Source organism: Hyla sarda, chromosome 4, assembly GCF_029499605.1.
Source record: "Hyla sarda isolate aHylSar1 chromosome 4, aHylSar1.hap1, whole genome shotgun sequence".
In the NCBI taxonomy this organism is placed as follows: Eukaryota; Metazoa; Chordata; class Amphibia; order Anura; family Hylidae; genus Hyla; species Hyla sarda.
The window spans coordinates 394,196,045-394,210,079 of record NC_079192.1 but is presented as its reverse complement, the minus strand read 5'-3'; the positions used below and the strand labels follow the sequence as shown (position 1 = coordinate 394,210,079).

At 44.5% G+C, this 14,035-nt stretch overlaps 1 protein-coding gene and 1 non-coding gene across 4 annotated transcripts in view; both read right to left on the bottom strand.

Moving 5' to 3' along the window:
- Window positions 1–14,035, bottom strand: part of ANO2 (anoctamin 2) — a 233,914-nt gene that overhangs the window by 109,858 nt on the left and 110,021 nt on the right. The window lies entirely within an intron of this gene.
- Window positions 8,780–8,979, bottom strand: LOC130267831 (U2 spliceosomal RNA). Its single transcript, XR_008843301.1, has one exon. It is a non-coding gene; the product is annotated as a U2 spliceosomal RNA (small nuclear RNA).

Genomic DNA, 14,035 nt, shown 5'->3' with positions numbered 1-14,035 from the left:
GAGTGGGACCATACTGGACAGACTTATCTTCCAAGAACATAATCGTGTAGAACAATTTTTGATACTCATGATAATTAGAGATGAGCGAATTTTTGAAAAAATTGATTCGGCCGATTCGCTGAGTTTTCAAAAAAGAATTGTTTTGTGGCGAATCGCTATTAAAAATGGCTTTTCTGGCCTACAGAGAGCCTTATTAGGGGTGTAGAACACTTTGCCTTGTTGTAACACGCAAAGGGTGTGTGCTGGGTCAGTGAAATACTACTGTTATTCAGTATAACATGCAGATCAGAGGAGTCGCTTTTAGAATCACTGTCGCAGAGTGGCACAATGGAGTCTGGAGGTGGCATCAGTATGAAGAGACCATATAGTGGCTGAATGACACAGCCTGGAGGTGGCAGAAGCATGAGGAGACCATATAGTGGCTGAATGACACAGCCTGGAGGTGGCAGCAGCATGAGGAGAACATATAGTGGCAGTATGAAACAGCTTGGAGCTGGCATCAGCATGAGGAGAACATATGGTGGCAGTATGAGACAGCTTAGAGCTAGCATCAGCATGAGGAGAAAATATGGTGGCAGAATGAGACAGCCTGGAGCTGGTATCAGCATGTGGAGAACATATGGTGGCATTATGATATGGTGGCATTATGAGACAGGTTGGAGCTGGCATTAGCATGAGGAGAACATATGGTGGCAGAATGAGACAGTCTGGAGGTAGCAGCAGCAGCATCAGGAATCCTGAAAGTGTCCCGGTGCGGTGGGTGGCAATACCAGTACCCGGTGACGAAGGTGGGTGAAAAAACAGGAGAACTTGGCATCAGATGTGTGGCATCAGGCGGGTGGCAGGATCAGAATAGTAGCTGAGGCAAGTAAGCAGAAGAAAACAGTCTCTTTTGTAAAAGTGTTAGTGTGAACAAATAAGTATTGAGGGTATGCATTACGTAAAACTTAACTTTTAATATTATGCTCAGGATAAAATATATGGAACCAATTTTTTTTTTTATCAAAGTTGTGCAAAAAACACCATGTGCCACCTACACCACCTAGTATTGATGTGATGCAAAGACCTCTAAAAGGTGGAAGGGATCAATATATGGCCTATTGTAACCTATGGGGGTAAAAACTTCCCCTGTAAGGCCCTAATCTCGCATTATTAATTTCCTTCTTGGTAAGTGTTACTCGCCCTAAAAAGGGCAGCCCCACACAGGAACCTATCCCTATTTCCACCTGCAAACACTGCCATTTCCCAGGGTTTTTAGGTGGAAATAGGTATTGGTTCTTGTGTGCGGCCGCCCTTTTTAAGATGGGTAACACTTTTCTCGAAAAGGTGGAAGGGAACAACTCATTGTCCATTGTAGCAGGTGAGGGTAAAAACTTTCTCTGTAAGGCCCTACTCTCGCATTATTAATTCCCTTATTGGCAAGTGTTACTCGCCCTAAAAAGGGTAGCCCCACACAGGAAATGCTCTGTATTTCCACCTACAAATCGTGAGAAATGGCAGTGTTTGTAGATGGAAATAGGGAGAGGTTCCTGTGTGGGGCTGCCCTTTTTAGGGCGAGCAACACTTGCCAAGAAGGGAATTAATAATACCAGAGTAGGGCCTTACAGGAGAAGTTTTTACCCCCACCGGTTACAATGGACCATATGTTGTTCCCTTCCACCTTTTAGAGGTCTTTGCATCACATCAATACTTGGTGGTGTAGGTGGCACATGGTGTTTTTTGCACACCTTTCCTTTTGTTTGATTTAAAAAATAATTGGGGTACATATATTTTATCCTAAGAATATTATTAAAAGTTAAGTTTTACATAATGCATATCCTCAATACTTACTTAAGGTTTGAGGCGGAACAATGTCTGTAACTGGGGAGCAGCACCTTAAATATGTTTTGCACTATCCATATTTGTGAAATGTTGGTGTGGCACCATGGTCAATCTACTCTGATGCATCAGGCATTGGTGGGTGGAATTCCTGGCTGATTCATGCCTGATTCATCTTCATAAAGGTCAGTCTCTCCACATTCTTTGTGGACAGATGAGTTCTCCTTGGGGTTACAATGGCCCCCGCTGCACTAAACACCAGCTCTGATGGCACACTACTGGCCAGGCAGGACAGCTTTTACAGGGCATACTCAAGTTTGGCTGCCCAGAAGTACAGCGGATCTTCAAGGTGTGTTGGCATGGGCATGTCAAGGTATGCCACCACCTGCTGGTTCAGGTCCTGCTCCATGTCTACCTGCTGCTGATGAGTTGCTTCACTATTCAGGTGAAGAAAGCTACTCATCAGCGACTGTAGACTCAGGCTGCTGCTGATGGAGCTGGTACTGCTCCTGCTACCCCACCCCTCCCCAGCAGCCATGGCAGTGGAAGGTGACTGCAGGGGGCCCCCCGAGTCAGACCTGCGAGAGGATGGATGATGGCGTACATAGGCATCGGCCAACTGACTACGTAGGATCTCTCTGTAGTAGGTCAGTTTGTCCTCCCTCTCAGTGGGTGTAAAAAAGGCCGCCATTTTGTGCCAGTAGCGAGGGTCCAATAAGGTGGAGGGCCAGAAGTCATCCTGCTGCCGAATGGTGATGATTCGGTGGTCACTACGCAATAAAGTGAGAATGCAACGAGTCATTTGTGCAAGTGACTCGGAGGGACTCCCTGCCTCCATATCCACTGCATACTGCCACATTGTGTCTGGATCCTCTGTTTCACCTTCCTCATAACACTCTAGCTCCTCTAGCTGCTGCTCCTGCTCCTCCTCTTCTGTCAGATGACTAGAAAACCTGCCCATCTTGGGAAACCTAAACTATGCTCCACTGTCCCCCTCCTCCCCCCTCAGTTCAGCCCCCACAGGGCTCATGTAGCCGTGAGATGTAGGCGCCACATCTTCAGTGCCCTGACCCGCCATCGTTTCCAACAAGTGTTGTAGTAGATGAGACAGTGGAATGGCATTGTTCATCCTGCATTCCTGGCGACTGACTAATAATGTGGCTTCCTCAAAGGGCCTAAGCAAACGGCAGGTGTCACATATGAGCTGCCACTGGTTGACATTGAAGTTACACAGGGGAGTCCCTCTATCCGCTTGGATCATCAAGAAACGGTGATGGCTTTTATCTGTTTGTATAGTTGGTGCAATATATGGAGGGTGGAACTCCAATGTGTGGAAACGTTGCAAATCAGACTATGTTCGGGGATGCCATTCTGACGATGACGCTCAAGGAGGGTGTGCTTTGCGGTGTACGAGTGGCTGAAGGCCATGCAAAGTTTCCTTCCCATTGTTAGGATGTCTTGCAGATGGGGGGAACACTTAAGGAACCGCTTGACAACCAGATTGAACATATGTGCCATGCAGGGCACATGTCTCAGGCTTCCTTGTTGCATCGCAGACAAGATGTTCTTCCCTCTGTCGGTCACCATGGTTCACATTTCCAGTTTTCGTGGAGTAAGCCATGCTCTGATTTCTTGATGAATGACTTTTAGCAGTTCCTCCCCTGTGTGACTCAGTTCGCCCAGGCAAACCATGTGAAGAACCGTGTGACACTGCCGTGCTCTGCCCACATGGTATGCTGGAGGGGCACTGACACTTGGATGAGGATGAGGAGGCAGAGTCGCACACTGTCGCAGGACCAACGGCCTCAGAACGTGTAGGCGGAAGCGGTGTGACCTGTCCAAGTTGCTGTTGCGGCTGTGCAGGAACCACATTCACCAGTGGGCTGTAAAGGACTTTTATTTTCCCTGACCGTAGTTACAGCTCCACACGTCGGCGCTGACGTGCACTTTGGTACACACCGGCAGGCTCAAGGACTGGACCACCTTCAGCTGCACAAAATTGTGCAGGACTGGTACTGCCTTCTTCACAAAGAAATGATGGCTTGGGACTCTCCACAAGCCATCAGTTCTCTGAAAGGTGAAGAGTCCACCACTTGAAAAGGAAGGGACTGCAGCACCAGCAACTTGGACAGGAGCACATTCAGCTTCTGTGTCGTTGGATGAGTGGGCGCATACTGTTGTCTCTTGGACATGGCTTCGCCGATGGATTGCTGGCGAAATGACTGACTTGAAGTAGGAGGGGCAGGAGCATCTGGAGCGACAGAAGATAGGTATGACACACAGCTCCCTTCGGCTGAGGTGGTGGAGCTTTGACTTGCTGAAATAGGGAGCGGCATGCCACTGGGTGATGCAGCAGGCTGGACCACCACATCAGAGGCACAGTTCTCCCAGGCCACTTTATGGTGACGCTGTATATGTTGACACAGGGCCGTGGTGCCAAGGGACCCTGGCCACGTTTCACCTTCTTCTGACACATCTTACATGTGGCTATGTGAACCTCCTCCAGATGCTTGATGAAAAACTGCCACACCGCCGAGTAGCTGATTTTCCCACCAATAGTCCGAACTGATTGACTGCTGCTGCCGCTGACTCCAGGAAGGTTCCACTACCTCCCGGGAAGGTAGGCTGCCGCAAAGCAGGTGGTCTACCCTGGGCATGTTTGGCTACAGACTTTCCACTTCTGCCACAATGTTGACTGCCAACCATACTACCACCTTGCTGGCTCAGCTGCTTCCTCATGGGCAACCTGCAACCCTCTTCTCCTGATGATGATGAAGCCCCTTCTGCACCCGGCTCCCAATTGCTATCGGCTTCATCATCATCATCATCAAGTTGTGTCTGCACGTCAGTGATGTCCTCCTCAGGTTCCTCAAAAGTGTCTGCTTCAGGAGCCTGAACGCTAGCAAAACCACATCCCATGCCACTCTCCCCATCACTACTTGCCCGCCTAGTGGAGGAAGTGGCGGATGTCTCCTCCACTACTTGGCTGGGCAGTAGCTGCTGACTGACCTCTATTAGATTGTCCTCACTAAATAGTTGAACTGAACCCACAGCATAAGATACTTCTGTGGGGGAGGGAACAGCATAGGACAGAGGCAATGGGAGGACAGGGACTGCTCCCGGGCCATGCCAACTGAGGGTTGTGTCTGAAGAACCCACCAACTGTTGACTGGGTGTGTCAGATGTAACTTGTGATAAAGTGGATGACCGTGTTAACCAATCGATAACGGCAGATGGGTTGCGGGTCGAGACACGACCGGTAGCTGATCCCGGGAGCTCAAGCCTCTCGCAGCGACTCCTGCTGCCACTCGTCCCTAATCTGCTGCGACCTCTGCCTGATGAATTTTAGGCCTCTGCCACTTCATCTGTGCACGTCCTGGCCCTTCTCTGCCTGACATACTTAGTGCGTATATGAGGGGAGTACAATACGCTTCACTACGCTTAAAACAATATTTGTCTAGAACAGCAGCAGGTGTGTACTTTTGGCTGGCCTTTCACAGTATCTAGGCCCTTAAGACATTAACAGGAACAAAACAGTACACCAGATGTACGTATGAGGTATGCACTTATGAGGGGAGGACAATACGGGCCAGTACGCTTAAAACAGTATTTGTCTACAACACCAGCCGGTAAGTACTTTTGCCTAGCCTTTCACAGTATCTATGCCTTTAAGACTTTAACAGGATTAAAATGGTACACCACTTAGATGTACATATGTGGTATGCACTTATGAGGGGAGGACAATGCGCTCCAGTACGCTTAAAACTGTATTTGTCTACAATACCAGCAGGTGTGTACTTTTGGCTGGCCTTTCACAGTATCTAGGCCCTTAAGACTTTAACAGGAACAAAATGGTACACCACTTAGATGTACACACAGTTTACACATAATAGAGGACAATGCGCTTTTAGTGCTCTGCTTACCCTAACTGGCTGGTTACTATTAGCTTTTAAGTTTAAGTTAAGTGTAAACACCAGTGCTGCAGCACACAGTCGCTGTGTACTACACCCAAAATTGCACTTTCTCTCTCAAGCTCACTCCCTTCCCTATCAGTGCTGCTAGGCTAGATTTGGGCTTGAGATGAATCACTGCTGTAAAAAAGCTTTTCTGTGCAACACACTGCTCTCTGTCCCTCTCTGCAATAGAACAATGATGTGACTGGGGGTGAATCGCTGCTGTAAAAATGCTTTTCTGTGCAACACACACTGCTGTCTGTCCCTCTCTCTTTGCAATAAAAGGCTGAAGTGACTGGCTGCAAGATGGCTGCCGATTATATAGGGCTGTGACATCACAGGGGGTACTGGCTGCTGATAGGCTGCATGCTGCATGTGATTAAGGGTCATCTCACCTACCCTTGTTCCCGCCTTCCCAGGATTCCTTGCCCCATGTCCTTACATGTGGTTCCGCCATTTTAGATGCCCTGGAGCCTGAACCACACCAAATGGAGTTTAATGAAGCAATTCGCGCAATTGAATCGCGGCGATATTCACATTCTAATTTTTCCTGAAATTCGTAACGAATTCGGATTTGTCGGATTCCATTCGCTCATCCCTAATGATAATCGCTCATAGAAATTGGATCACATTTTTGACCCACCATACTGAGACCTTCACCAATCTTGGTGAATATCTGGAGGGTGGATAATTTATCTTGATTTGGTTGCATTATTTCTGGCCAAATGCTTCATCTGCCCCCACCTTCCACCCTCAAAAGAATTAAAGTAAGTTCTCATGCTGGGTTCAAATAAATAATTAAATCCATATACTTATCTGCAGCAATCCCCTTCCACCACTCTTCCAACAGTGCTTGGTGCCCACTACACATCAATAAGGAGGGGCAGACCTTATGAGATTCAGTTTGGGAGATTTCATTTGTCGAATCTCTTACAGGGGAAGTTCGGCGTTAGACATCTTATCCCCTATCCAAAGGATAGGGAATAAGATGTCTGATTGCAGGAGTCCTGCCGTTGGGACCCCATCGATCTCGGTGCAGCCCCCGGCATTCTGTGCCCGGCGCTGCTCCCAACACCGAGACGTGATGTCACGCCACGTCCCCTCCCATATACATGAATCAAGAGGGTGTGGTGTGACATAACGAGGTGGCGTGGCTGTGACGTCACATCAGGTCTCCGGAGCAGCAGCCAGGTGAAGAGCACCCCACACATGAGGTATGATAAGTACAATGGTGGTGTATAGCATCATCACTTACCTCCAGGGGCCATAGACAGTGTAAACTGTTTACTATACAAGAGATGGGACTCCTGTCAAAAAGACAGGTTTCCTGTCTTCTATTTATTTTATTTGCCTCTCTACACTTGGGTGTCATGGTAATTACATACTGTTTTGTTCCAAACTCAATCACTAATCACTACTCATCTCTTCCTGGTGACATTTCGATATAAGGAGATACCCGCTTGTGAGGAGAAGAGACTAGGCACCATCGTAACAGTGGCAGTGGAAGATCGTCGCAGGTGAGCTAAGATTTGATTATTTTTTTTAGATCATCCAGAGCACTTTTAAACCTAACATTAAATGGAGGGTCTAGACCTTTAACACTTAAAGGGGTACTCCGGTGGAACACAGAACTCTCTGCTGACATCACAAGCACAGTGCTCTTTGCTGCCATCTCTGTCCATTTTAAGAACTGTCCAAAGTAGGAGAAAATCCCCATAGCAAACATGCTGCTCTGGACAGTTCCTAAAATGGACAGAGATGTCAGCAGAAAGCACTGTGCTCGTGATATCAGCAGAGAGCTCTGTGTTCCAAAAAGAAAATAATTTCCTCTGTAGTTTACAGCAGCTAATAAGTACTGGAAAGATTAAGATTTTTTAATAGAAGTAAATTACAAATCTGTTTAACTTTCTGGCACCAGTTGATTCAAAAGAAAAAAGTTTTCCACCGGAGTACCCCTTTAAGATCTGCTGAGCCAACAGTGCAAAATGATGGGATGAACCCTAATTTTTAATGAAGACATGAGTTTGATATATGTAGAGAATTTAAAATTATTAGCTAGAGATTCACCTGTTAGTCAAAATAGATAATTGCTACAAAGAGTGATTCTTGCTTTGGTGGACTCAAGGCATCTAATTTCAATGGAATTTGTGTAACCTTGCATTTCTCCTGTAGAAATTGAGCAAATACTGCCAGGTTCCCACAGCTTATTACAGTAAGATCCAGTAGTCCCAAACAGGGACTGTCCAAAGTGAATACCTTTAAAGAGCTGTTTTTTGGGTCAAATATTGTTGAGCACAATGAGTATTTTTACCGTGAATATCGTCACTTTGCGATTTTGTGAATATTTAGAATGTAGTGATATCTTTTTAAGAGCCGAGGCAAGTGCTCTCTATCACTCAAAGTGCAAGAAAAAGTTCAAACGTGTCACACAAAAAAAAGTGCACAAAGGATGCAGTCTATCGATAAGCCCTTCTCCGACAGGAGAGAGGCCCCCCAACAAACCTACCCTTCACCTCCGGGCCAAAAGGCACCTGCAAGGACACAGGTTCGATGCCCCTTTTTGCCGAAAATGCTCCTGGCTTCCACCTAGGATTTAACCAAGGTATCAGCCGAGGAGCCGTATACTGATGGCATCTCGACCGAAGCCAAGATGCCCAGGGGTTGCAGGGATGTGAGGAACCTAATGGCCACACACACCTCTCCTAGACCGCCAGGAGGGACATCCAGAAGGGCTACCGCATCCTGACAATCCTGTGTACAAACAAAACATGCAAAAGTGACACAGTGACATACAAAAATAATAGATAAGTGGAGATATATATCAGTCCGGATCTATAAAAAATTTCCCTGATCCTAGCCAAAAGGCCGGGATACCAAGGGTGAGTGCCAAAGGTGAAGAGTATATGGTGCAGTGCGTTCACCCAGTGAGCTATAACACCCAGTGAGTTTCAGCACCTCAAGGGTCACCACTCCCCGAGGCACAAAAGTACCTCGGCTTTACACCCCCCAACCTCATGGCGAGACCCGGAGGAAACAGGTCACATCAGGGCAGCCGTTGAGCTGGTTACGTGGCACCAGCCCCAGTACACCTGCCCCCTCCATGCAGCACCCATCCCAACCAGCCCCACACCAGCGTGTTTCTCCACCGGCATTGAACTGATAAGAACAGATACTACACTTGATCTTAGCCAAAAGGCCGAGAAGCGACATATTTAGAATATAGTGATATATATTAGTAATGACGAATTTTAGTTTTTTATGCAAATATTCGTGAATATCAGCACTTCCAGAGGACACTGATCCCTCCCCTTTTAGGTGAATGATATAATCGAGCATGCGCACTTTATGAATTTTCGCATGGAAAAAAAAAAAGAGAACGAACATAGTGAATATGCGAATTACCTGAACATAGGAAGAATATTCATCCATATATTCGCAAAATATCGCGAATTCGAATATGGCCCCTGCTTGAGCGGCAGGGGCCATATTCGAATTTGCTATATTTTGCGAATATATGGATGAATATTCTCTAGAAACAAAATCAGACCAAGTAAGGCTTTTGCTCTACATTGACTTGATATTCCCAGATCTGAAATATGAGAAAGTTCTGCAAATGTAGAGAAAATATAGAATTTTGTGCTCATAAAGCTTGAGAACCTTTCCTGATATTGTTTACATAATGGGCACCAGATTAATAGGGGACGAGGATTAGATCTACTTGACCTCAATGAACTTCCAATATGGTTCGAAATATTTGTCTTATGATAGATCATTGTAAAATAACACAGTGATGGGAACGGCTGTATGGACCCTTTCACAGCCGCTATATTGGAGTAACTTTAAAGGGGTACTCTGGTGGAAAACTTTTTTTATTTTTTATTTTAAATCAACTGGTCCCAGAAAGTTAAACAGATTTGTAAATTACTTCTATTAAAAAAATCTTAATCCTTCCAGTTCTTATTAGCTGCTGAATACTACAGAGGAAATTACTTTCTTTTTGCAACACAGAGCTCTCTGCTGACATCACGAGCACAGTGCTCTCTGCTGACATCTCTGTCCATTTTAAGAATTGTCCAGAGTAGGAGAAAATCCCCATAGTAAATATAGGCTGTCCTAAAATGGACAGAGATGTCAGCAGAGAGCACTGTGCTCGTAATGTCAGCAGAGAGCTCTGTGTTCCAAAAAGAAAATAATTTCCTCTGTGGTATTCAGCAGTTAATAAGTACTGGAAGGATTATGATTTTTTAAAAGAAGTAATTTACAAATCTGTTTAACTTTCTGGCACCAGTTGATTAAAAAATAAAAATAAAAGGTTTCCGCTGGAGTACCCCTTTAATGGCTATAGACTGCCAGTTCTCATAAAGAATTTAATCAATAAGAGTTCCAGACCCTTTAAATAAATGTGAAAAAAGTGGAAACCTGACAAATCACCAAGAATGGGGAAGGTTGACTGATTTCCTATCCTCAGTTTGTTTTACTACAAACAGTGCCACACCAGTCCATAGGCTGGGTGTGGTATTGCACATTAGCCCGAGTCAGTTTGCTGGTGATGAGCTTCAATACCAGTCATAACCCATGGAGAATAGAGGCACTGTTTCTGGGGGAAAAAAAATATAGACAACCCCTTTAATTTTTGCTACATGTACACAAAAATGTAAAGGGTACTCCAGTGGAAAATTTTTTAATTTTTTTTCCCCAAATCAACTGGTGCCAGAAAGATTTGTAAATTACTTCTATAAAAAAATCGTAATCCTTCCAGTACTTATCAGCTGCGGTATACTACAGAGGAAGTTGTATTTCTTTCTGGAGTTCTTTTCTGTCTGGCCACAGTGTTCTCTGCTGACACCTCTGTCCATGTCAGGAACTGTACAGAGCAGGATTGGTTTGCTACAGGGATTTGCTTCTACTCTGGACAGTTCCTGATACGGACAGAGGTGTCAGCAGAGAGCACTGTGGTCAGACAGAAAACAAGTACAGAAACATGAGAACTTCCTGTGGAGCATAGAGCAGCTGATAAGTACTGGAAGGATAAAGATTTTTTAATAGAAGTCATTTACAAATCTGTTTAACTTTCTGGCACCAGTTGATTTGAAGAAAAAAAAATGTTTTCCAGTGGAGTACCCCTTTAATCAGGTTTTTAGTCTTTTTATTGGCTTAAAAATTGCAGCATATGCTTTTATTAGTGAATAATGTACAGGTGCCTGCCTTGTGCTCACCTGTTTTAAATCATGTGGCAGGCATGGGTTTGCAGCCATATTGATTGCAATTACTAAGGTTGCCTACATTTCTAATGACTCCGATGGCAATTAAAGGGGTACTCCACTGGAAAACAATTTATTTTAAATCAACTGGTGCCAGAAAGTTAAACAGATTTGTAAATAACTTCTGTTAAATAATCCCAATCCTTCCAGCACTTATCAGCTGCTGTATAATACAGAGGAAATTTCAGGGACTGTCCAGAGTAGGAGAAAATCCCCATAGTAAATTTATCCTGCTCTGGACAGTTCCTGACATGGACAGAGGTGTCAGCAGAGAGCACTGTGGTCAGGCAGAAAGGAATTAAAAAAGAAAAGAACTTCCTGTGAACTTCCTATTATACAGCAGCTAAAAAGTACTAGAAGGATTGGGATTTTTTAATAGAAGTAATTTACAAATCTGTATAACTTTCTGGCACCAGTTGATTTAAAAGAAAATGTTTTTCAGTGGAGTACCCCTTTAAACACATTTTGACATGAGGGGAAATTGATTTGACCTATAATCACAATTGAGGTGTTTTATGGAGATTGCAAGTCTTTAGGCTGTGTTCACATGTTGAATTCTTACTACACTTACACAATCTTTTACAGCATTTTGACTGTCTATGCTGTGTTTTTCCAAAATTGCAGTATAAATAACAAATGTTTACCCTGATTTGCACAATTGTGGTAAAATAGCAACATTTTTTTCACAATTTGGGGAATATCATGCAAAAATAAAAACCCACAGTAAAAAGGCAGTGATAGAACACAGCCTCAAGGGAGGGACATAAGTGCTAAATATCCTGATCCCATAGAGGTAACAGCAGCAGTATATAGATAGTGCTGGAGGGGAAGTGTATAACTACTATATATACTGATCAACTAGAGAAAGCAGCAGCAGTATACAGGTAGAAGTGGGAGGGAAGGTGTATATTCTGATCCCATAGAGATAGCAGCAGCAGTATACAGATAGAAGTGGAAGGGAAGGTGTATATTCTGATCCCATAGAGATAGCAGCAGCAGTATACAGATAGAGCTGGAGGGGAAGTGTATAACTACTATATATACTGATCAACTAGAGATAGCAGCAGCAGTATACAGATAGAGCTGGTGGGGAGGTGTATAAATACTATATATCCTGATCTCATAAAGACAGCAGCAGTATACAGATAGAGCTGGGAGGGGAAGGAAGGGGTATGGGAGCTAGCAGGAGGGGATCTTCCTGAAGTTTACAGGATATCAGCTGACCTAAGTGATATCCTGCCTTGGCCAGTGATTGGCTGAGCGGCAGTCAGGAAGAGGATAGCAGCTAGGGACCAAAGCGGGACACCCAAGGCACCATGGGAATGCTGTAGGTAAAGGGTTGTTTTTATGTACGTTGTTAAGTGGGAAAAGTCATTATTTTTCAGTTCTGTACCAACCTTTCTGGATTATCAGACGCCGGACTGAACCAGTTTTACTGTATTTGTATGTGAACAGTTTATAGTAACTTATGTTTTTTATGTTTTAAACTAAATTTCTTAAGCATTTTCTGTATTAGCCGCACATCTTCATGACCTCGAAAAAAAAATCTACAAAAATAACAGCGACGGGTTGTAACAAAATTCTGTAGGAGGACGAAGCTGTAACAAATTCTGCAAGTCTCTGAGGCCGTTTTGTTTTGCAGAGATTACAAGTTGCACTAGGGAGCATGTAAGAAGTTTTCCATTAAAGTCATTAACATAGGGGCCCCTGAGGCCGTGAGTTCACATCTCCGTCCTCCAGCACATTGTCCCGGCCTCCACTCTGAGTCACTGACACTCATTTGTCATAAAGAAGCCTTTGTCGCCTCCTAGGTTCCATCCAGGGCATCTTCAATCTCTTATATAACGTATGTGTCAGGGATAAGAAATACTGTGTGGAAGTAGAAAAAGGTCATCTACGTGCCGGCACTCAGGTGTCCAGAGGAATCTCACAACCGGATCATGGAAGTGAATTAAGGTTCAGGTTTATTGATATAAAACAGCAATAACGCGTTTCGGGGTATACAAAATTGATACAGTACACCAAATAAATGGGCTTTTTATACACACACTGATGGAAAATCAAAATGGTGGCAGGGTCAAGGGTCAAAGTAACAAGCACTAGTGTTGCTCGCGAATATTCGCAATTCGAATATTATTCGCGAATATCGCATATTCGCGAATTCGCGAATTTCGCGAATATATCGCTATATATTCGTAATTACGGATATTCGTTTTTTTTTTTTTTTTTTTTCTTCACAGTACACATCACAGTGATCACCCCTCCCTGCTTCCAGCTTGCGTGGTGTAAAGAAGTCTGTAATACTACTGTGTAAGACTGGCGTGCGTAAATTCGCATATGCGAAAATTAGCATATGCGACTTTTCGCATATGCGAAGTTTCGCATATGCTAATTTTGTATATGCTAATATTCACATATGTTGATTTTCGCATACGCGAATATTCGCATATGCGAAAATAAAACGATAATATAACGAATATGCGAATATTCGCGAATATTTGACGAATATTCGTCCATATATTCGCGAATATTCGCGAATTCGAATATGTCCTATGCCGCTCAACACTAACAAGCACAAAGATATGGGTATAAAAGGACAGATAGAGCCAATAACCTTACATTAGTATATGATAGACTAGCTGTACATAGATAAATACTGTTGCAATAAGCTAAGAAAATCTCTGTAAAGGAAAACTGTCCGCTTTCTCCCCCCGCACTAACCAGTGGTACTGGCTGGTAGTGCAGGGGACGCTGATCAGTTTGGTCCTTACCGCACCGTTCTGCCATAATCTTCTATTTTCGGTATATGCTAATGAGGTGCTAACTGGCATCGGCCGGGCTAACTGGCACTCTGACGTCAGTGGCGCCTACTGCAGCGCCGCCCAGCTCGTCAATATTCCTTTGCTCCGCCTCTCCCTCTTCTCCCTGCTCAGTAATGAAGAGAGAGGGGAGGAATATTGACGAGCTGGGCGGTGCTGCGGCAGGCGGCACTGACATCAGAGT